Here is a 19,472-nt window from a genome sequence, read left to right as displayed (position 1 = left end):
ATGTTACTATTGGTCTTGTAAAGCTTTAGCTATAGATTTTGGTCATTCTTTTTGTGCTTTCAAAAACTGGCAGTTTAAGGCAATATCACTTTAAAAGTTATTGTTACTCTGATGGACAGAATAGATCAAGCAAGAATTCAAAGAACCTGAGAAGTCCTTTCTTGCTTAGTCTTATTTAGAGATATAAAACATACATTCCTGTTTATGCAGGTGAAGATATCACCAAGTAAAAATGTTGCCATAACGAAAAATTAGCCTTTAAAAATATACTGGGACTTTATCATTAAAAACTGATACATAGAAACATATAAAAACCATCATGTTGTTTATTTCAGCTCTTGGCATTTATCATGAAGAATAACTGATGCAAAAAATCTCTGTCCTTCTAACGGCACTTGTAAGCAACTGATGGCTTTTTCTGTGTAATCTGCAGGGAAGCCTGTGTTAGAGCCTCCATCCCTGGCACTCCGCATTACCAGGGAGGCAGGCTGATTTCATGGCTCTGGACAGCCCTGGTGTGGCACTGTGGCAGCCTCGTGTTTACAGAGGAGACTGGGGAGAACTCACGGAGTTATCTCTGCCTCTGCTCTTCCATGTAAGGCTCAGCTGGTTTTGTCCTCTCCCAGTTCAGAATCGAGTGGGTGCGAGGAGCTGGTGCTGCGCACATGTTCTCTGTCAGCACAGCAGAATCTCCACTCTGCAAAAGCAGGTTTTGTCCTGTTGTACTTTGGAAGTGCCCTTCTGGCAATACAGACCAGTTTCTTACCAGTATGTGGGAAGGTAATGTCCTGATGCCATGTTCTGACTGTAGGATTTAAGGCAAAAATCCACATTTTACCAGAATCTTAAAATTTATGATTAAGAGGAACAATTATTACCATCTATTCTTATGTTACTCTCATCAAAAGCCAAATAATTTCCACCACACAATCCTTTTTGAGCCTGTAACCTTTGCAGCTCTGAGCTATTGAATATCTGCCATGGAAAAAGACAGCTCAACTCCGATTACAAACCTGTGTTGGGAGGGATCCATCAACAGCCTGGTAAGATGGTGTGGTGAAAATGAGAGAGCCTTTTTCTTTTATCTGTAAGGGCTCTGTTTAGCTTCAACTTAATGCTGTTAGATCTCATTATACCTCTTCATTGGTTTTGTTTTGCTAGACTGATGTCTTTACATAGACATCTTTATGGCATACAAGTATTTGGCAACTGAGAGCAAGTCGCACCTCAGTGTTTTTCTTAAATAAACAAACTAAACTGAATTTCTTTGGTCTTTTGTCACAAGGAGGGCTACCAAACTTCCAGGTTTATCCCTCTTTACCTCTACAACTTGCTTTTTGAAGTTTAGACACTAAAACCATGAACAATCCTTTAATACATTTACAGTGTTAGAACTTTTCTCTGCTTTTATAGAGTTGTTTTCTGTTTATGTGTTCAGAAGCCCCATTTCCTCTCTTGGCTTCTATGTAAAACTGGGAGTAGATACAGTGTTTTCAACAGTGACCTCTAAATCCTTTCTAAAGTCACTGCTTTCCAACTTTTCACTGCAGTCCCCACTCTTTAAAGTTGAGATGTGCATCCTTGATTCCTTGAGACAGCTGTCTTGAGATCTCCAATGTGAGTGACTACATTTACTGCGCTGTGCAGATCTGTCTACAAAAGTAACTTGTCAATACGTATGGAACATGGCAGTAGGAAAGACTCGCAGTTTACAGCCACAGGCAGGGACAGCTGATTTCTTAGACCTTAGAATTTACAGGTGAAGGAAGGTCAGGCAATAACAAGATCTTAAATGATTTAGAGCAGCATCACTAGTGAAAATGGAAATGAGAGGTATGTCTCCTGACCAATGTGACCAAACAGAATTCAGAACTGCAGCCTGGCTGGGTTAGCTTCTTCATGCAAGTTTGACACAACTGTAGGCAAACATACAGTAGATCACACAGATTTAAGCACTGAAGGTAAGGAAAACACAGCACATAGGCTGCAAAAGCAAATTCAGAACTTAATTAGCCTGTTGCTACATGCCACAGAAAGGAGCAGGGCAGGAGAGTTATAGATGATGAGAGCCCCAGAAAACACAGAAAATGCTATGCACAAATAAATAGAAGCAGCAGCTGCAAAGAACAAGTGGCAAATGAAAGAGGCTAATGTAGTTTCTACCTGAAGCAACGGCAAGATGTGACATTAGAGATGCTCAAGAATATTGTTTAAACTTTGGACTTTGCAGAATGGATGCAAGTGTCTTGCACAAAATCAAGAACCAGGTCTTATGGTAAGGATTTAAGGCAACTTTGGGCAGTTATTTTTGGACTTGAGGACCCAGCTACTACAAAACTACTCTGTGTGTAGTTTTGACCTTAACTCCACTCCTGCGTGGAGTTTAATCACAGGCTTCTCCTTAGCTAGCACAGGTGATAGATGTTTGTGCTTTTGCAGGGCAGAGGCTGGCAATTATGGCTCTGTGAAGCCCTGAGTGGTCCTGATGGATGACTGTCACAATACAAAGCCTTGAAGGACCTTGAACTGGGTGCAGTTATTGCTGTTAAATTTTGCCTATGAAGCTCAGCTTGCCTCTGGTCCATCAGTGAGAAAAAAGTCCTGCTGAAGTCAAATGAAAGAGAAGAATCATCTGGAAAGCCCTTTCCAGGATGTGCCTATAATTTAATCAGACTTGAAGTTATCTTGATTGAACTCAATAGCTCAGGGTTTGTGAGCACTGTAACCAGAGCAACATGGAGCTCAGGGCTGGCTGCTTACGTGGGTCCTGGGTGGATTTTGCAATGCACCAAAATCGGTGTTACAGGTGACGATGCTGTGTGGGGAGGCAGACAGTTGGCGAATGTCAGTCTGAACTCTGTCACTCTTCAGAAACATGGTGAGGACATGCATCAGGTGGGCTTTGAGTCCAGGAGTCATTCTGCCCAAGAAAAGCACCCAGCATAAACCCTTATGACTGCTGATGGGCACTGCCAGCTACGATGCTCTGTGTGTGAATTGCCCTCTCCTGGCAGTGCTAAGGGAAGCAACAGCCAGCATGCTTGGGCTTCTTTCTGATTATCCATTCCTGGCTGCTCCCTTCTCATCCTTCCGCTGATGTTCCTGTTACTTCTCCTCCACTTGATCCGGAGGAAAAGCACATATAGCGTCTCACCTACCACGTGTCAGCGCCAGACAGCTGATTGTCAGGCTACCCGTGAAACTGTCTAGACACAGTGATGTGCTGTCAAAAGCACGAAGTTAAGAGTATGATAGGGGAGAATGTTTTCCCGGTGAATCCTCTTTCAATCATCATCTCGGAGGCTATTTGTGTTAGTGGCAGGTACAACATTTTCAGATGAAGACATGATTCGATTAATCAGCTCTGCTTCCTTAAGTTGTTCTGGGTGTTTTTCCAGAGTCCATCCCTGGCATCAGCTCAGGCTTACATGAATTCCCCAGGCACATGGAATGCTGCAGTTACAGGTAGTTCGCACTTATTTAGAAGGTAATATCAGCATAATGGTCTCCTGCTGCTAGATAAAGCCAGAAGGAAAGCCGTGGCATTTTACACTTGATACACATTTAAAAATGAAGGCTAGTGGCTTGAAAAAAACATCTATTTTGGAACAGAATATCAGTTTCTCTTCTTAGGTTTGTTCTCAGAAAAAGCACAAGGAGTGGAGAGGAGCAAGAGAATCATCCCAGCACCGTTTATAATTCTAGATAAGATTGTTGCCATTAAGGGATTTTGCCATTTCCCTCTCCCTGTTTTGAGCACCTTTTGATGACTGAACAGCGGCTGATATGACTCAAATCTCTAACATGGCCTGACTGCAGTTTCAGCTGGAAACATTGGCGAGACAGTCAGGTCGCTCATAAAATGAATTACTTTAAAGATCTCCGTGTTCTGAGCCAGGAGATGCATTGCATGGCCACTGCCTGGGGATTAAGAACAAAGCCTGCAGAAGGGAGATCAGAGAAACAGGGCCAACCTCCTTGTGCCACAGTACTTATGGTTCCAGGAAAGAGTATTTAGAACGTAGCTTTGCTCTGTAATATACACACAAAAAAAGGGCATTTTTGGGTTTTACAGCCTAAATGTGTAGTGTCTTTTGAGGGGTGCCTTCAGGCTACCTCCACACCAGCACCTTATCCCTGAAAGCAGATGGTTGGATGCACTTCACCAGATGTTAGATTTCAGATTCTAAGTTGGTCACCCTAAACTTCCCACAGCCAGAAGGAAAAGAAGCCCGTTTAGAAGAAAGATAATCTGGTGCATTTTAGAGCTTGTTTTAGGGTGGGATGAAAGACCCCCTAAGACCCCTATTACTCTGCACTAACTATAAAGGGAGCCCGTTCATTTTTAGATACCTCAGGTTGCTTCAGATCTGCCAGCCTGGCCACAGACACACAGCAGAGCATGTGAGATCTAGCCCTGGAACCTCTTTATGACTGACCACAGCAGCATCATGTTCTCTTTCATGCAGCATCCTGAGCACATCTGGTGTACCAGTGCAGAGCAGTGCATGGTGCTCACATCATGCCAACTGGCCACAGCCAGAGACGCCAACTGGCGTGGAATGAGCAACGCCCAGAGTACAAGACTTTCGGCTTTCAAAACAGGGCGGGCACATGAAAACTGTTATTGCAAATGGTCCCTGGCCTGACCTAAATCCCAAACCATGCCCTAGACTTGTCTGGAAGAGCGCAACTGGACCATGGCCAAGCCTTTGCTAGGAACCGTGGCAACCAGGGAGCACGGACAAGGGGAGCTATGTGTGCTGGGATTTCCCTGGGACTTCCCAGCTGCATCTGCATGGTGCTGGGATCAGAGTGAGCTGCCCCAAGGCTTTGGCATGCTGTCCTTCTGCTGCAGAGCAGACCTGACATCCTTCTTAGAAGAACTCAGAGCTATCCGTCAGTAGGTTAATGCATACCAGCAGCAGGCTGGGGCACAGAGCTTTGTATTAACGTTGTTTTTCTTTCACAAATTGATTAAATAACCCTTACTGTTCCAGACTTCCTCAGCACGATTGCAGGGTCAAGCCTCAATTCTCCAAAGGCAGGCAGGTATATCAGCATGATAGACTGAAGAATTAAAATACGAATCTGCCGACTACTGACACATCTATGAGGCATGTAGATCTCTGACGTAACACCGTAGTGCCCAGCTGAGATGGGAAATCTGTATGATAAGTTCAGGACAGGGTTTGATCCAGGAGCTCCGGCATTCCCTTCCCTGCTTTTGCACAACATCACTACTTGCCAGTTGTCACCTTTGTCTTCCACTCTTCATCCTTCAAATTCTTCCATCTATTGCACGTTTGTTTTACAGTTTTTTCAGGAATAGAAGACTAAGAAACACTGGCTAAATGTTTTCACCCTATGATGATATTTTGTTTATATCAACACATCTTAATATCCAGATATTAGGTATGCTTCTATAGGACTGCACAGGGGTCCTGTGGGGGGATTTTGGATTTATTTCTGCTTCTATCCAAGGTAACTCCTATTTTGCTGCCCTTTGTGCCAGTGGACAGCAAGCTGTATCTGCCAGCGTTATCCCCAACAAAAGCTTCATCCTGCTGGATATGGAGGAGCCAGTGTATGTTTGCACCTTGTGTATACCCCCTTCACAAAGGGCCAGTAATTGTTAAATAAATTATATGCTTTAGTGTCCGCATGTTAATAACTCTAATCCTACCTCCAACTACCAGGTTTAGAAATGTGATTAGGGAGGATTATACCTCACCTAATGCCTAATCGCTTGTCTGTTCTTAGCTGGCCTTTTATTTCCACACACACAGCATAAGGGATCTAATCAAACATCTCGCACGCATGGAAAATACCAAGTGAGTTAAAAATCAGTTGAGTGAGAGCAGGTAACAGCTAGAAACCAGACGTGACTGAGCACTGAGACACTAACCCGTGTGGTTACAGCTCTGGGCAGCACCCAACCACTCCCTTTGCACCCCAACAATTTAAATACATGAAAACCCAAAAGGGCTGGAGGTACATCTCCACCAGACTGAAGCTTTTTTTTTTGCAGACAAAATATGTGAGGTTTCTCCATACAATTCTTGTTTTCATTTTACTTTACTTTGGAAAATGTGGATGTCTTTTCTGGCAAAACTAATGGCCAGGTTAGTGAGCACTGCACGAGACTTCATTAACTCCATGCTCCCCGTCTTGATGTAAGATTCAGTTGCTAGGATGTGGCAATGAACATGAGGTGATGTCTTACTACCCCGAAGTAGCAGTCCACAAGCTGAACATCACTGAACAGAATTAGTGGATGTGATGCTTTTACTCTTGACTGTGCAAACTGAAATCACCAGCTACTCCATCTTATCTAGCATTCACTTCACGCAAGAGCCTGGAGATAATACACCTCTTACACGTCTTCTCCTAACAGTGATGAAGACAGACAGGCAACATCTTCAGGGGTTCCCCAAGTGCCTACATCACCAAGGAAAGTGGGTGAATAGGAGAACCAGTAGAAACAGGGTCTAGAAACCCTCTTTCAGTAAGAAGGACCAAGTCCTTCCCTGCCATAAATTACAATAGCTCTGTTGATGCCATCAGGGCTACCCTAGTTGACCTGCTGAGGCTCCTACAGTCCCTCTAAGACAGAGACTATTTAGATGGGCCTGTAGGGACAGGCCAAGGGGAATGGCTTTAACCTGCCAGAGGGGAGACTGAGATGAGCTCTTAGGCAGAAGCTCTTCCCTGTGAGGGTGCTGAGGCGCTGGCACAGGGTGCCCAGAGAAGCTGTGGCTGCCCCATCCCTGGCAGTGTTCAAGGCATCAGCTCCATTTTCTCCCCCCTTCCTTTGCCACATAACACATACCCAGCAGCAGCTCACAGCCAGACCAAGCCAAAAGGACTGAGCAATGGAGCACAGGGGTTAGATTTCATTTCTGGTAGCAGCAATCGAAACAGGAAGGTTTGTCAAGTCTGTTTACATGTTTGTGAAAGGTTTGGAGTTTTTTTTAATATCACTTTTTGGAGTGGTTTCATGTTGTTGGCTTCTTTTGTTTGAGTAAAATTAACTATCATCATTTTCTTTGCAGTTTGTAATTACAGCACCCTGCTGATCTATGAAGTGTTGGTAGCCTTGAGGAGTCTGGGTTGAAGCTGCTTGTCTGTCTGCAGTGTGTGGTATCAGCAGAACTTGGGACTATGTTTAGGGGAGCAGAAAGGAGCAAACTTTTGCTGGAGAACTGAAATTGTGTTCTGAGTACAAATACAAACAAAAGCATGATAATGAAGAAATACCTAAGGACTCAGCAATCTGGGACAGATAACAAGATTTCAGTATGTACTTCAAATCTAATCTCGAGTGAGCAAACAGCCTAAATCTGCCTAATAACAGTGGATTAAATTGTAGCTTAGCTAAGTAATTATTCCTTTTTTTTTTTTCAGAGTAAATTTATCTTTCATTGGGCCATTACTTTAAATTGCAATGATTTTAACTATTGGATTTTAAATATCTGTTCTGTTGGCTGATGGAAACTAAGATTGGTCTCCATTTTTAGTTTTCAGTGTTGAAAACCCCAGCAGCACAGCTTGGTGCTAATATAACCACAACTGCTTCCTTACTAGACCTGCATCTGTGAATTTGCCATCTTGGCTACTTCAGAGAGATCTAGGTAGGCACTAAGTATTGAGTATTGAGGCAGATGGACATGGATGGGCTGTGGTAGAAGCTGTAGGCAGACACCTTTCTGATGGACACCCCAAAGTCTCTTCTAGCATTTAGTCCAGTGAGACAGCACATGGCAAACCCAGGTGAGGACCAGTACAACACAGTAAAAGGTAGGAGATTCTATACTAGCAGTTAAGCACAAGACCAAGTTTGCTAATGCTTGGGTGCAAACATAGGCCATGTTCTGGAGTCATCAGAGGAAGGGAATCAGGGTATATCTTAAGATAGACCCACGGTTTTTATGTCATAGCCAAGCTTGGATCACTTTTTTGGCTGAGTCCAAGCTGTGGTTTGGCTGGACCAAAATTACACACTTCTCTGTGAATAAGTATGAAGCTCTTGTTGCCCTACAACATAACTGTAACTCCCAATTCTTATTCAATGCCTGCAATAACTTTAGGGGTTTGTTGCAGTCCATCAGACAACATATCATGCAGCATGATGCGGCTGCCTTGTTGGCCATTGGTGGCAGGGGCTGCAGCTCTGCCTCTCGCTCAGTACAGTTGTATAGCCCAGATGGGCTCAGCCCTCTCCCCTAGATCACCTTGAAGAGATTCAGATAGATGTGAGCAAATGGAATCCTTTGTGGACCTACTCCATGGTTTTGCAGGCAGAGAGAGGTGATGATGGGGCAGAAACAGGCCTAAGCCTTGCTAAGGAGCACATGAGCCTGAGTCAGCATGTACCAGAATGGAGTGAATTCACTGATTTGCCTTGCAAGTGATTTCAGGCTTTGGAAGGAAAAAGAAATCCTAACCCCGAGGAGCAGTGACTCAAGGGGTGTGCCTGTGGTCTGATGCCTCCTATGGCCAATGCCTGCCGGGGAATGTGCCCCCAACATGGAAATCTAACCCTGCAGTAAGCTGGCACGCTCACCCTCCTGCTAGCCTGAAGCCTCTGTGTAAACCAGAACCTGCCGAGACAAGGTAGACAGAGATCTTCACCCTTTTGCCTGTGATGATCTATACCTGCCCATGCTCTCCAACCTGATCCTGCCCCTGCTGCAGGCAGTGTGCAGGTCTGGCTGCCCAGCTCCAGCACTAGCCTGGAGCCTATAGGAGCACAGTTTTGTCAAACCTTCCCTCCAGCTGGCTCAAAAACCTGTGAACTATCGTTTTCTAACCAATGTAACCCTCTCTTGGCTGTTCCAGTAGCCAAGGCAGGGAGAAATTATAGGGTTTGAAGACTGGAGTAAATGGGGGTTAAAAATACTGATGGAAAAACTGAGGCAGGGGAGGAGAAGGGAGAGCAAACAGCATGGATGAGGCTAGCAGATTTGGGAGAAACACAGTTAAAAGAGTTTGGTGTTCAGGTCATAGAATCCCAGACTGTTTTCTGTTGGAAGGGACCTTAAAGCTCATCCAGTTATAACCCTCTGCCACAGTCAGGGACACCTTCCACTAGAGCAGCTTGCTCCAAGCCTGTGTCCAACCTGGCCTTGAACACTGCCAGGGATGCCAGCGCCTCAGCACCCTCACAGATCCTGAGACATGCTAAACTTTCACCTCAGAGCCACTTCTGAGGATAACATCAAATCCTGGAGGAGCCAGTGCCCTGGTGTTTCAGGCTTCCCACCCTCTGAAAATGTGTTCCACATCCATCTCCAAGGAAGCCAGAGAAGCCGAGGGGTAACGCATTTCAGCAGCTGATGAAGGACCTCTCCTGTCCCAGAAGTTTCCAGCAGGAGCTAGAGACCATCTCACCAGCTGTCTGAGAACTCAACATTGAGCAAGGGAAGAGCTGCCTGCTGTTTGGTCACTTCTGACACTGAAAATGACTCACCCAGCAGCCTCCATCACTGTCTGTCTGCTTGTGACTGATCCACAGGTGGCTTTTTAGTTATCAGACTTTTTTTTTCCTTCTCTCTGCGTCTGTGACACCTGAAAATTCAACTGATGCAGGAATGCTGACCTGCAAATTGGAGGGAGTGCATGGCAAGGAGGGAGAACACGCATGTGCCTTCCTTGATCTTCCAAGGGAGGAAAGCAAGAACAGCAAGCTTGTACTCTAAAAGAAAAGGATAGAAAACAGATTATTTTTCTCCCCATTATTCACATTTTGCTTTAGCTGTATCTTGGGTGTGAAGATGGGTATTAGAAGCAAGTGCCTTTGAGGGCTTCAGGACATAGTTCAAGCTTGACCACATCAAGGGCAACATGCACCAGACAGAAGCCTGAATTACTGAACTAACATCGCAGGGGCCACACTTCAGGTAGCTTTTGACAAATCACTGCCAAATCAGGCAGCCAAATCCCATTTTAGGTGTTCACATCCATAATCCAAGCCCTGAATATCAGGTTTCAGCCACTGTCAAAGTTTGCCATCCTCTGTCTGACTCCATCCAAACCAGAAAGTCACTGCAGTGGCATCATTTCCCCACAGCACGTTCAGAACTTGCTGTTCATCAAGCCTAAGTTTTCTCTGCCATCCTGTGGCTTGCTCACTCTACACTGTGAGCCTCTGGTGCTTTTTGCATTCAGCTACCCTGAAATACATAAAGATTCCCTGCAAATGACTGTCCAAGTATCTTTCATTCTCCTAAAGGACTTCTGCCTATGTTGAATTGTACAGTGACCAGCTATCTGCTGGTGGCCTCCCTTCAGACTGGAACATCTGGACAACAACCTTGCAACTGGGACTTTCAGAGCAATGTTAGCTTCTGTGGAGACAGGGTTAGGTTGCACAGATGTTGTCCTTATCCCAGTCCCCCTATGTAATCTCACTTTGATACCAGAGCCCTCTCCTCTGCAGAGATGGCAACACATAAAAGGTTCAGCTAGCATTTGTCTGTCAGGCCCTCTCCATGGCAGGATTTATAGATCTATTTCTTGGTTGATTAAAGTAAATAAATAGGTGTTTTTTTTCTCCCAAGATTTAATAGTTTCTACTGAGAATGACAGTATCCCCCACAACTGTCCTTTCTTTGATGAGAAGATAGCTTGGAAAGGACATCACTGTTCAGTGTAAGCATGTGTTTTACCTTCTCACTAATCAAAACCATCCTTGTTTTTCCCTCTCATAAGCTGGCACATGCTCCTGTTCCAGCTTGTCTTTGAAGTTACAGTTTCTGGTTTCCACTGTCTTTCCTTCCCACCCTCCTTGTTTTGAAGGAAGAGATCATCCAAGGGACACCAGCGTGTACATGCTCCAGAGCCCTCCAGCTCTGCTCCAGAGCAGAAGCAGGCAAGACAAATAAACCAATATTCCTCCACTGTTTCCAAGGCAAAATCTCACAAAACCACCTGATTCCCAGCCTGGGAAGCAGGACATGTGCTATCTACACAGTGATGTGGGATACTGGGGAGGTGAGCAGGGAGTGGTGCCTACCCCAGGTGCACTATTGATCTCAGCAACAGATCTGTCCTCTTTGGAAAAAAATAGATATTAGAGATGTCATGGATTTCCTGGGACACAAATCCTAATATTCATTAGAAGCCTCAGCCTGGGGGAAAGTCACTTTGGGAAACAAACCACCATTTTCTAGTAAGATTTGAGAGGTTTTTCATTCATGATGTTTAGGGTCTGTCTCCAAAACCCTCTCGTCCGGCTCAACTAGAAGTTGCAGGTTTGATACATAGCCCTGCCTTGGCAGATGGGAAATTAACCATCAAAACCGTTTGTCAAGACTCTCTCTGTAATCAGATGTATGCTTTATTCTGCTTCAGATGTCTGTCATAGGACAGGATGAATTATTACACGGATGCACCTCCCACCACTGCACACAGAAGTAGCCTGGATGCCAAACCTATAGGTAGCCCAAGCCACCCTGCAAGGGGAAATTCTATGTTTTGTATTGCGTAAGGTTGAGCAGATGATTACAGTGATAGGAAGGTCATAAAACATCAGTTGCACACAGGGGTTAAAGCTCCATCTCACTCCCTGGGTATGGGAGGAAGCAAAATCAGTCCTTCAAATTTCAAGGTTCTGGTGAATTTACGACATAAATTATTCATTGCCGTAAACAAAGACATTCCCTTATCTACCTCATCTCTACTTGCCTAGGCTATAAATATGGCTGCAATTAATTATGGTACAGAAGAGCCAATAAAATTAATTATCTCCCATAAACCTTTCCTTCTGCTTCCTATTTTAAGGGCAGTAACCAAAACACACTGCCAGGAGCTTGTGCACATACAGATCCTGTTAGGCTTTGGTCCTGCACCAGCAGAGACAACCATAGCTCTGTCCTGATGCCTTGACTGAGGTCAGGTCTTGAATGGCTGGATTGTGTCTCTCATGTGGGCAGGGCTGGTGCTTATGTGTTCATGGTGCCACAGGGATGCTGCTTCCCTCCATACCTGCAAATGCAAGGCAAAACCAATCATCTGGATCCTTTAGTTTACAGGAGACGAACTCAAAATGTGACCTACCCAGGTGCATGGCCCCCATGGCAGTCCCCCAGGCACTTTCTACACGTTCAGAGGGGTCCTGAGCTGAAGCAGAGGACAAGGTTGAGGTTGGACTAAAGTTCTTTTACTGAGGACTGTGCATTTTGCAATTGCAGATGGTCAGCCTGAAATCAGGGTTGGTTTTGTTGTCTACAGTGTTCATCTCCTTTAGCTTCAAGTATCTTAGTAAGGAGACCTGCAGTTAAGACTCTGGGCTCCTGTTAGAATCAGTGGGGAGCCACAGGCATGTTCAGGCATGATCCATTTGTGACATCTGAAGAACGATGAGAGGGTTCATGCCCTAAAGTGCCTGTTTATCTGCAGTGACTACCTGGAGATGCCACAGCAATGATCTGAGGTGGTCCAGCCCCACTGTCAACACAATCCAACACTGCATGGCCAGACTGCACTGTCCTTGTTCGCTGTAGGTGGACACAACACAGCTCAGCTCACGCTGAAAGTCTGGGCAGGGCAGAGAACTGAGCACATATTTTACACTCTTGGGTTAACACGTTACCAGAAAAACAGCTTCTGCTTTCTGATCACGTTTCCAAACCTAAAGAAACCCATTCTAGGGTCACTCTCTGCAAACTGCCCAAGTCCCAAAGCACAGTCAACAGCCACAGCTTCACTTAGTGGCACGCAGTGGCATTGCTGGGATTTTAAATGTCTCTTTGCAATTAACAATCCTGAAGCAGGCTGGGCTTTTTCCCTTGGATGCAACAGCCACAGGAGCAAGGGCAGATGTTGGAAGAAGAGTGCTGAACAGCTGAAAATACTGAAAAGTCTTTGGTCAAGGTACTGATGTGGTGCATCTAAACTGGTTGCATTCTGGATATTATCAACCATGTTACCTATGATAACTGTGTTGGAAAAGACATCATTTTTTAAGCTTCATCATTTAGCTGGAAATATTGTCAGTAATAGAAAGAAAAGATTAGATGTCGGTCTGGCATGTTCAGTGGTATTTATGCTCCCCCTTCTGGGCCTCATCCCCTGCTAGCTTCTGTCCCACGCTCATCCTCCCAGCTCACTCGGTCCTCCTGTGCTAGTGCTGCATCTGCTAGATGGATGCATCTGCTGGGGAGAAATGAGCAAACCAGAAAGGGCTTTCTGCTCATTCAGAATCTGACATCTGTCCAGGAGGTGCCCTTATAGCTTCTCCAGGACATCAGGAGACAAGGTTTTATATTGACTTAAGCATTAAGCTCAGGTGTGTACGGTGAAGAAGGCTAAATTTATGGGGTTTCTTACACTATCAGGTTAACTCTCAGCTCAAAACCTCTTCTGACACCAAAGCACATCCCTGTCCACTTAAACTTGCTGACCAGCATTTGGCAGGGAGGCAGGGAGAAGGACTCTAGATACTTTAGCTTATGCTTTCTAGATTGATCAGGGGCATTTTTCTACCTGGTGATCAGATATTTTCTCCTTTCCAGGCTCCTATAACTCCTGCTGCCCCAAAAGCTCCAATTCCTTGTTTATGGCTCCTTTGTCACCTCTTTATTTCAGCTTTTGCACTTTTCATGCTTTTCAATGCTTGGAGACACTTCCTGTGACTTGGCTGAGAGTGGACCCACACATAAGAGCATCAGTACCTGCACAGAGGTTAAGGGCACAGCAAGACTCATCAGTCCTTGCAGTTAATGTTTCCCATCTCTGCCTGAGCAAGCACCTCTCTGTTTGCCAACAGGGATGAGCATGTACCTGCTCACCCTGACACTGAAATTAGCTCCCAAATCCCTCTCTTCCCTTCTCTATTCGCAAATCCCATCTCATCCTTGGGGCGATTACAGCCATAGCAGGGAAGCAGCATCCCAATCAATACAGCTAATACACACTGTCACACCAGGCTCCCTCATCAGAGCACAGCAGTCTCAGATTAAGCAGTAATCCTCACTGCAGCCCACAAAGATGGATAAAGTCATCATTTCTGTTTTACAAATAGAGGAGCTGAGGCAGAAAGGTGCTGCCTTCCTCTAAGGAGCCCCAGTTCAGTCCTGGACTCAAATGAAATGAGGCTCTCTCTAAGCAGCGAGATGGGGCAAGATACAGCTCTGGGCTGGAAATCACAGTGTGCCTGGTGCAGGCACACTGTAGGAGAGGACACAAGGTACTTAGTTTATTGCATGTAATGGGAGGGCTCTCCACCTGTCTTAGGACCCCTGCTTTGTGTGAGGCCAAGGCCTCTGTTTGTCCAGATAAATTGATTTTTCAAGTAAAAAAGTGGCTTTTTGAGCGTTTAAACCTTTTGCACAATGCAGGTATCCTCTCTCACCCGCAGCTGGCTGAGGATGGAGAGGAAAGCCCATTCACCCCAGCAAGGCATGAAGGAGGTGCAGATCCCACCTTCCCTTCCCTGGAGATCTAGGATTAACCCAGCACAGCCTAAAGCCCCTTTTCAGTGCTTTGGGCATCACCTCAGCAGGTGATGGCCCTCATTAGCCCTTCATCTTGCACATAACAAGCTGAGGGCACACACATAGCCTCCTGCCTCTGCTCTGCTGAGGCACACCTGGAATTTTGCCTTTAGTACCACACTGAATCCCATCCAGAGCATTTAAATGTGTTTGGTTCTTCAGGGTTGACTAGTGAAAGCTTTGACTGGAGAGAGTGGATGGTCTGGTAACCTAAGGATCAGTGCACAGAAGGGAACACTCAAGATGCACATACTTCTTTCCCCACATTTAGAGGGCAACTTGCATGTCAAAAGTGAGGTTTATCTGACCCATTTCAGATGTTTACCTTGAGAGAGATTGTTCTCTCCTTGACTACTGGAAAAGTGCAGACAGCAGCATCTCTGCTGTGGGTGTCTGACCTAGATAAGATGGCCTTTCCTTCACCCAGCCCATTGTAGGAGATGCTCCCAATGTACAGAAACATCCAGAACCTTCAGATTACCAGGGTCGTATTTTTCATATCTTGTTGATGTCTTGAAAATCCCTGTTCATGGTGTATTTTTGCTGAACTAGGTTAGAGAAAAGCATCACAAAGGGTAAGTGGTGTCCTCCAAAACCCCTCAGCATCTTCCATCTCCATTTTAGCTGCTTTGCATCAAGGGCCCATTGCTGCTGTTGAGCATGGAGCTGCTTGCCCTGGTCCTTCCTGCATGGGCTCTTGTACTCACCGAGCATCCTTCTCTGGTCCCCAAGGCCTCTCCAAACCATACCTACTCCAGCATGCTCACATGTCCCTCTTCCTTCCCTCAAGGTCCATGCAAGCATCCTCCCGGCATGGATTGGGCATATGGCCTGGCATTATGGGGTGTTACTGCAGCAGTTGATGTGGAGCAGTGTGGGCTTCACCGCGGTGGACACACACGTTTGCTGCAAACAGGAAACTCACATGTGTGTGATGTGACTGTGTTCTGTGTTTTGGGCATCCCTGCCCATTAGGTTGCTTCAGAGCATCACTGCGTGGGACATGGTTTGTGTTGGAAGGGACCTTAAACCTCACCCAGGTCCAACCCCTTGCCACAGGCAGGGACACATTCCACTGGATCATAGAATCAACCAGCTTGGAAAAGACCCTTAAACTCATCCAGTCCAACCATTGCCCAGCACTGCCAAGGCCACCCCTAACCCATGGCACTGAGGCCTCGTCTCCACGGTGTGTGAACACTTGCAGGGACGGTGACTGCAGCCCTGCCCTGGGCAGCCTGTTCCAATGCCTGAGCACCCTCTGGGGAAGGAATTGTTCCTCAGCTCCACCTAAACCTGCCCTTGTGCAGCTTGAGGCCGTTTCCTCTTGTCCCATCCCTTGTTCCTTGGGAGCAGAGCCCAGCCCCTCCTGGCTCCATCCTCCTCTCAGGCAGTTGTAGGGAGCCATCAGGTCCCCCCTGAGCCTTCTCTTCTCCAGACTGAACCCCCCAGCTCCCTCAGCCGTTCCCCATCACACTTGTGCTCCAGGCCCTGCTCCAGCTCCGTTACCCTTCTCTGGCCCCTCTCCAGCACCTCAAGGTCTTTCCTGTAGTGAGGGGCCCAGAGCTGAGCACAGGATTCGAGGTGCAGCCTCACCAGTGCTCAGTGCAGGGGCACAATCCCTGCCCTGGCCCTGCCTCTGCACTGGTGCTGATCCAGGCCAGGATGCTGGTGGCTTCCTGGCCGCCTGGGCACAAGCTGCTCATGTTCAGCTCCATCAATCAGCACCCCCAGGGCCTTTCCCATGAGCAGTTTCCAGCCGCTCTTCCCCAAGCCTGGAACGTTACAGGGAGTTGTTGTGTCCCAGATGCCGGACATTTTGCCTTGTTGAACCTCATCCCATTGTCCACAGCCCATGGATCCAGCCTGTCCACATCCCTCTGAAGAACCTTCCTATCCTTCAGCTGATCAGCACTCCCACTCGCCCTGGTGTCTTCATAGCAGAGCTGCTCTGGTGTATCTCTGGTGTTGCTCTCTCTGTTATTTTGGGGTGGAGGGTGGCAGCCTTCCTTGGAGACAAAACTTTACCGCAGACGTCTGCTAATGCAGAGTACAGTGCCCTGAACCAGCCACAGCCAAGTGGGTCTCTGATGGCTCCTGCTGCTCTCACTGGCTCATCTTGGCATGGTCCCTGCCAAAAAAGTCCTCTCCTGGTTACTTTTCTCTTTCCCTCTTTCTCACTGACTGGCTGGTATCAGATGGGGATGCTGAAGACAGTGAGAGAGGGTTGCATAGGGATGCTCCTTCCTAGTGTCAAATTAAACAGCCTGATGAAGCCATTGCCAAGGTTCACCACTCCCAAGTGGTGATTTGCAGTCATGCAAGGGCCTTTTATAAAGGGTAGGCTGGCAGCACACACTGAGATACCTGTGTGCTGCAAGAGAGACATGAATAAGTCTCTGTGCCTCCCCGTGCCTCAGTTTCCCCACAAAAAGATTGAATTCTATCTGCGAGGATGACAGCCAAACAAATATACGTATGTGGGTGTGCTTATATATTTATACGTACATCAGGGTCATTGAAACTTGGCTATTTCTGCTCCAAGTGCTTGGAGCTACAATGATCTTTGTCATGGGCTGAGCTATCAAACACAAAAGAGGAGGATGCCAGGCAGAAGCATGAGGAGCACATCTATACGTGGCTGCTTCTCCAGCAGCTCTGCCTTTTCCCTATGGGAGATGAACTTCCACGTCCTGTGGAGCTTCTGCCTGCTCTTCACTTTCCCCTTCCAGTTTCAGAGTGACACAGTCCAGCTGTTCATCCCTGCAGCAACACTCAGAGCAAATCTCCGCTCACCTCCACTTCAGGTCCAAGGACCACATCTCAGAATGGTTGTGAGTACTGATAGGTGGCAAAGTGCCTGGGAGAACTTTGTATTTCGAACTGATTTTTTAGTGATTATCATCAAAACCTCCTGGCAACAGCGAGGGCCAGAAATAACTCCTGAAAGCTGCATAAATGAGAACCCAGGTCCTGAGGACTCAAGGGCAAAGCCTTAAGTATTTCCCAGATGATGCAAAACTCCAGCTAATGTGGCAAAAGTTGGTCCCACTGAGAAAACCCTGTCCTGTTTACTATGGAAGCTGAGTTAACAGCTACACTTGAAAGGCAGGCAGGTTTACAGCCATTGGTGTAAGGATTTGCTGGAGGCTACCCAAGAGCAGAGGATGGTTTTAGCTGAAAGCCAGGGTCTGTCCTTAAAGCCTCAGACCATGCCTGGTCTGAGCAAGCCAGCTCCTTGTGTGCTTTGCATTGCCTGCCTGCAAATTGGCTGCCTGAATTTAAGATGACCCCTGAGGCTCGAGGCGCTGCATGAGCTAATAGGAAGCCCGATCAGATTTGTGACATCTCGGTCAGTGTCATCTCCACGGGAAGAAAGAAATAAAATAAAACTTCCAATTATAAAGGGGGGTTGTGTGATGGCACTGCTGTTTGGCTTCTTCCTTTGTATTTGCTTTCATGGGTTGGTTTTTGCCTCAGTTAATAAAGAAGCTAGCTTCATACAATTGCATAAGATTTGTATGTGTCCTCTATACTCACATGAACTGGGTAATATTATTAGTTGGACCATGAGGGGAAGAGGGAAATATCAGCTAGAGCCTTGTTGCGCATTGGAAAGTCCTGTGGTAGCTCACCCTTGGGCTGCAGGGAGCAACTGTCTCAAAATTAGTGCCATGAGGTCACTGATGGTTGTGTGTGGGATGTTCACAACCTCATGGCCTAATTGTTTGGTTATGGTTAATGGGGGTAGGAAACTATTGGAATAACAGAATCATTTCTGTTAGAAAAGACCCTTAGTATCATAGAGTCCAGCTGTTATACTCCATCTTAGAGAAGGCTCTGGGAGACCTGAGAGCAGCTCCAGTGCCTGAAGGGGCTGCAGGAAACCTGGAGAGGGGCTTGGGACAAGGGATGGAGGGACAGGCCAAGGGGAATGGCTTTAACCTGCCAGAGGGGAGACTGAGATGAGCTCTTAGGCAGAAGCTCTTCCCTGTGAGGGTGCTGAGGCGCTGGCACAGGGTGCCCAGAGGAGCTGTGGCTGCCCCATCCCTGGCAGTGTTCAAGGCCAGGCTGGACACAGGGGCTTGGAGCAAGCTGCTCCAGTGGAAGGTGTCCCTGCCCGTGGCAGGGGTTGGAGCTGGAGGAGCTTTAAGGTCCCTTCCAGCACAAACCAGTCTGTATTCTGTGACCTCGGTGTGGCTCAGGTTTGTATTTCCTGTGCTTGGCAGGTGGATGCTGCAGGGTGTGAGGGGAGGCAGTGGAAGATCGTGCCCACACTGATGCAACCGAGAGCCGCAGACACCTGCAGATGCAGTTACTGCACCGCCGATGTCCCCAGCATCGTTCTGGTGGCAGAGCTGCCACCGGGCCACCACACGAGGGCAGTGCAAGTTTGAGTACTCCGCCGGGAGCTGCAGAAAGGAGATGAGTAGAAACGGGTAGAAAAGTCCCAAATTTCCTTATGTTTTTTTTAGAATAATAGAATATTTTGTGGGTTTTGTTTTGTTTATTCATTTACTGTTTCTTTTTCTGAGTACAGATTTCATGCTGGGCGGGATCAGACATCACCAGGGGTTGCTCCGGAGCCTAATCACCCTTATGGGGACAGACCAGATGCCACATGAAGGGGTCACCCTAGAGGACCACTGCCACCACTTGATGCCATAACTTCTCCAGCCCCCAGCCCCACAGCAGCATTAAAGATACACGAGCCACTCACTGCTTCAGATAACAGTTTATTTTCTCTAGGGGTGTAAAATGTGCAGCAGGTACATCTACAGGACTGCTGTTTTCTTAGCCAAGAGGAGTCGCAACCACACAAGAGACAGAAACAAAGAAACCTAACAGTATTCTGCCCTACAGAGATTAGTGCAAGTCATGTAAGACATCAGTTCACACAGGAAAACAAGGCAAAAAGAAGGCATTTCCAAGCCACAGGTATTTTGTCTCCTGACATTGGGATGGGGCTGGGAG

General features: G+C 46.7%; 1 long non-coding RNA gene across 1 annotated transcript; it reads left to right on the top strand.

Moving 5' to 3' along the window:
* Positions 1 to 6,655: 6,655 nt before the first annotated feature.
* LOC134160093 (uncharacterized) lies at positions 6,656 to 19,398 on the top strand. The gene is made up of 3 exons (XR_009963437.1): positions 6,656 to 8,616; positions 17,231 to 17,332; positions 19,039 to 19,398. It is a non-coding gene; the product is annotated as an uncharacterized LOC134160093 (long non-coding RNA).
* The last annotated feature ends 74 nt before the right edge of the window (positions 19,399 to 19,472 follow it).

This window comes from Pezoporus occidentalis, unplaced genomic scaffold (assembly GCF_034315485.1).
Source record: "Pezoporus occidentalis ecotype Australia unplaced genomic scaffold, CSIRO_AGI_Poc_V1 ctg157, whole genome shotgun sequence".
NCBI classification, from domain to species: Eukaryota; Metazoa; Chordata; class Aves; order Psittaciformes; family Psittacidae; genus Pezoporus; species Pezoporus occidentalis.
Note: the sequence above shows the minus strand (reverse complement) of the source record. Positions and strands in the feature narration are given on the sequence as shown.